Source organism: Eschrichtius robustus, chromosome 11, assembly GCF_028021215.1.
Source record: "Eschrichtius robustus isolate mEscRob2 chromosome 11, mEscRob2.pri, whole genome shotgun sequence".
NCBI classification, from domain to species: domain Eukaryota; kingdom Metazoa; phylum Chordata; class Mammalia; order Artiodactyla; family Eschrichtiidae; genus Eschrichtius; species Eschrichtius robustus.
In genome coordinates, this window is record NC_090834.1 from 9,349,592 (window position 1) to 9,354,085 (window position 4,494).

Below are 4,494 nucleotides of genomic sequence, written 5' to 3' on the forward strand. Positions count from 1 at the left end.
AAGAAACGAATTTGAGGGCTTCCCTGGTGGCGCAGTGGTTGAGAATCTGCCTGCCAGTGAAGGGGACATGGGTTCGAGCCCTGGTCTGGGAAGATCCCACATGCCGCGGAGCAACTGGGCCCGTGAGCCACAGCTACCGAGCCTGCGCATCTGGAGCTTGTGCTCCGCAACAAGAGAGGCCGCGATAGTGAGAGGCCCATGCACCGCGATGAAGAGTGGCCCCCGCTTGCCGCAACTGGAGAAAGCCCTTGCACAGAAACGAAGACCCAACACAGACAAAAATAAATGAATAAATAAATAAATAATTTAAAATAATAATTAAAAAAAAAAAGAATTTGAGTTATTTGTAGTGAGGTGGATGGACCTAGAGTCTGTCATACAGAGTGAAGTAAGTCAGAAAGAGAAAAACAAATACCATATGCTAACACATATATATGGAATCTAAAAAAAATGGTTCTGAAGAACCTAGGGGCAGGACAGGATGAAAGATGCAGACATAGAGAATGGACTTGAGGACATGGGGAGGGGGAAGGGTAAGCTGAGATGAAGTGAGAGAGTGGCACTGACATATATACACTACCAGATGTAAAATAGATAGCTAGTGGGAAGCAGCCGCATAGCACAGGGAGATCAGCTCGGTACTTTGTGACCACCTAGAGGGGTGGGATAGGGAGACACAAGAGGCAGGGGATATGGGGATATACGTATCCATATAGCTGATTCACTTTGTTATACAGCAGCAACTAACACAACAATGTAAAGCAATTATACTCCAACAAAGACGTTAAAAAAAAAAAAAAGAAATGTGTGTGAACAAACAACTCATGAGATGGGAACTTGAAGTGGCTATTAAAAATTTGGAAAGAAAAAAGTTGTTATTAGTTATCTGACAAATATTTGTTTTTAGTAATCAAGATTAAACTGCATGATCAAGTAGTGGAGAAAAATCAGAGAAAGTTTCTTTAGGTTTAAGCTTGGAGAAGGTGCAAATAATTCTTAGTATATTTTAGAGGTGACTGAAATAATGAATATCCTCCTCTGAAGTCCAATACCCCTAATTTTACCCTTCTTGGCTCTAATACTTTCTACATTCCATTAAAATTATTTAAGTACTTGTTTTTATCTATAAAGAATCTCATGAGATCCTAGAAAGTAAAAATGCTGATTCAGAGATTTCATTGTCACTTACAGGGAGGTATTGTAGCACAGTGATTAAGGCTAAGAAGTTTGGAGTTGAACAGGCTAGGTTTTGACTCAAGATTCGGGAACTTCTAGCAGTGTATGCTCCTCTCTTTTAAAGTAGAGATTAATAGGTCTAATATATAAGGTTGTTGTGAGGAATAAACAAGATAAAATTATTTGTGCATTGCTTTAGATACTTGGTGTCATATGAGGGTCCTGGGCCAGATACAGTGTTTGGTACATGGTAAGTGCTCAATACATGGTAGCAAGAATTATTTTTCCCACACTACTTTGCTCTTAATTGTGCTTAAAAAGATATAACCTGAATAAAAGAATAGGTCATTAAAAGCCGTGTCAAGCATTATCAAAGATGTAAATAAACATTTCTTCTTCCTTAGGGAAGGTGGTCTCTGGAGCAGTGATGTTGAGGGAGTCTCTTGTAACTAGGTCAACTGAGATCTCTAATCCAGAATAAAACTCTTTAGTCTCCTGTGCATTAGGAAAGGATGTTGTTTCATCCCTGGAAGCTGGACAAGAGGCTTGGGGCAAAGCCACAATCAGAGATCTTGTTCTTCTGCTCAGCAAGAGAATCAAGATAAACTAGAGGTTTTGATCCTTAAAGTAGAGAAGCAGAAGCAGAGGCCTCTGAGCTCCGAGTTTTCACCTTCTTTTCACCAGGGCATTTGAGTCTCCATGAAGGAGATGGATGAGAGCCAGTGGAGCACAGCAGTGTGACTCCAAGCAGAAGGAGGGTGAGTGCCTGCCTGACCTGGTCTGTCCTGTGGCAGCGTGGTTACAAGCTCAAACGCTGTGAACCAGACGACCTGTATTCATTCACCTTCTGCTGCAACTCAGAAGCACTGGGACTTGTGCAAGTCACTTAGGTCCAATGTCCTCATCTGTCATATGGGGATAATCAAAATGCCACACAGCACGTAGAACTGTGCCTATCCCATAGTTAGTGCTCAGTAAATGTTCCTTTTATTTTCTTCTCCACCTCACCTCCATAACTTCCATTAACTTCCATAATATGTTGCCTCTATTTTGTTCAGTGACTCTTTTCTTTTCCCCTCACAGGTTCTCCTAGAGGAGAATGGCTGCAGATAACATATCCCCTGTGACAGAGTTTATCCTCGCAGACTTAACAGACCAGCCAGAACTACAGATCCCCCTCTTCTTCCTGTTTCTAAGTTTCTACATGGTCACTGTGGTGGGGAACCTGGGATTGATAACCTTGATTGGACTGAATTCTCACCTTCATATTCCCATGTACTCTTCCCTCTTCAACTTGTCCTTCATGGATTTTAGTTACTCCACTACCCTCACCCCTAAAATGCTGATGGATTTTGTCTCAAAGAAGAACATCTTATCCTATGCAGGTGTATGACTCAGTTTTTTTTCTTCTGTTTCTTTGTATTTTCTGAATCCTACATCCTGTCAGCGATGGCATATGACCGCTATGTCGCCATCTGTAAACCACTGGTGTACATGGTCACCATGTCTCCTCAGGTTTCTTTCTTTTGTGGGGGGGGAGGTCTGTGGGATGGGAGTGTTTGGGGCTGTGGCCCATATAGGAAACATAATGTTTATGACCTTCTGTGCTGACAACCTTGTCAATCACTTTATGTGTGACATCATTCCCCTCCTTGAGCTCTCCTGCAACAGTTCCTACATAAATTTACTGGTGGTCTTTATTGTTGTGACCATTGGCATTGGGGTGCCCATTGTTGCCATTTTTATCTCTTACGGTTTTATTCTTTCTAGGATTCTCCATATTAACTCTACGGAGGGTCGATCCAAAGCCTTTAGTACCTGCAGTTCCCATATAATTGTGGTTTCTCTTTTGTTTGGGTTATGAGCTTTTATGTACTTCAAACCACCTTCTATTTTACCCCTTGGCCATGGGAAAGTGTCCTCCGTATTCTTTACTGCTGTTGTGCCCCTGTTCAACCCATTAATCTATAGCCTGAGGGATAAGGATGTCAAAGTTGCCCTGAAGAAAACCTTGAGCGGAAAAATCTTCTCTTGAAAATGATTGAGAAAGGACCTCCAAAGCTTTATCAATTTTTAAATTTCTTTTTTTCAGTGAAGGAAATAAATGCCAGCCAGTGCTTGTTCTCCTATAGCTAAAGGAAATTTTTAACTTGATCTTAAGCATTATATTTCTCTACTCCTTACTCCAGCCTAACTATTCCAATCATTCTTTGTTTTATGAAAACAGTTTTCACAGTCATAGAGGGTTACTCTTAAATAGGTCTTAGAAATGATTTAATCCAGCCCCTCATATGACACATTACACACTGGTGACTCATAAATATTTTGAGGGTGGCCCATGGACACACATGTACCTGGTGCCAGAGCTGGGATCGGAATCTAGGCCCTTCAATTTGAATCTACTTTGCTCTGCTTTCCTTTAGCCATGCTTTCTTGATCCACCTTTTCCTTGGAAGATTTCATTTCAAAGGTTTGTGTGTGTGTGTGTGTGTGTGTGTCTGTGTGTGTGATTTTTTTTTCTTTTTTCTTTTTGGCCATACCGCACAGCATGCGTGATCTTAGTTCCCTGACCAGGGATTGAACTTGTGCCCCCTGCAGTGGGAGTGCAGAGTCTTAGCCACTGGACTGCCAGGGAAGTCCCTCATTTCAGAGGTTTTTATTTTTGCATTTAAAGAAACCTAATTCTATTTACAGTGATGTCATGCAACTTTTCAATGGTTAATTTTTGGAATATTTTTGTAAGAATGTTGGAGGTGAAAAATTTGGTGATTTTGTCTTGGCAAAATTATAAAAAATGTTTCAATATTTTTGGGTATGAAATAAAGTTTCATACAGAATCAAGCATAGTGCCCACTGAGGTGGTGTACAGAGCTCTAAGGACACAGGCTAACTTATTAGACCTTCTAATGGAGAGATATACAGATTTAAGGGAGTTAAAGATGTTGGATATGAACTTCATTCATTATTTCCACACTAATATGATAGAACTTGGAGCCTCACTTCAAGGGTCTGAATGATGTAACTGAGTAATAGATAGCTTTGGGTGGAAGGGAGCCATTAGAGCAGTAACAACCAACCAACCAACCAGCTATTAGGAAGGCAGATGCCATTGTATTTTAAGGCATTGCATATAGCTATGATCTTTTAATAGTAGGGCATAAGGAAAACAGATGGTGGTCTCAAGGCAGGTCATATATTCACAGCATTGGGCAAATGGAGGTACAGCTTTATATAAAGACTCAGAAGAACATTTTTTTTTTTTTAGTCTGAACACATTATGAGAAGCAACACTATGTGACCTGTTTGCAACATACTTTG

The 4,494-nt window shown here is 40.7% G+C and overlaps 1 pseudogene; it reads left to right on the forward strand.

Moving 5' to 3' along the window:
• The first annotated feature begins 2,275 nt into the window (after positions 1-2,275).
• On the forward strand, positions 2,276-3,211 carry LOC137771615 (olfactory receptor 8B12-like; annotated as a pseudogene).
• Positions 3,212-4,494: the final 1,283 nt, after the last annotated feature.